Genomic DNA, 255 nt, shown 5'->3' with positions numbered 1-255 from the left:
GAACAGACTGGAGGTGAGGCAGGCAGTTCTCTCGCCTCACCGCTGGGGGCGCTCATGATCCCACATATTGTGACTGCACAACTGCAGAGTAAGACACGGTGAGCTAGCCATGGAGCTAGCCACACAGTAAATACGTACAGCGATATATTTGTTTTCTTCAACATGAACGACTACATTTCTACACTTTAACAGTTTTCTAAAGTTTCAACTGAAGCAGGAGATGATAACTAAAGTTAGACCAACACCGGAGCTGAA

The sequence above is a fragment of the Poecilia reticulata genome, unplaced genomic scaffold (assembly GCF_000633615.1).
Source record: "Poecilia reticulata strain Guanapo unplaced genomic scaffold, Guppy_female_1.0+MT scaffold_155, whole genome shotgun sequence".
Taxonomy (NCBI): Eukaryota; Metazoa; Chordata; class Actinopteri; order Cyprinodontiformes; family Poeciliidae; genus Poecilia; species Poecilia reticulata.
This window is presented reverse-complemented; position numbering follows the sequence as displayed.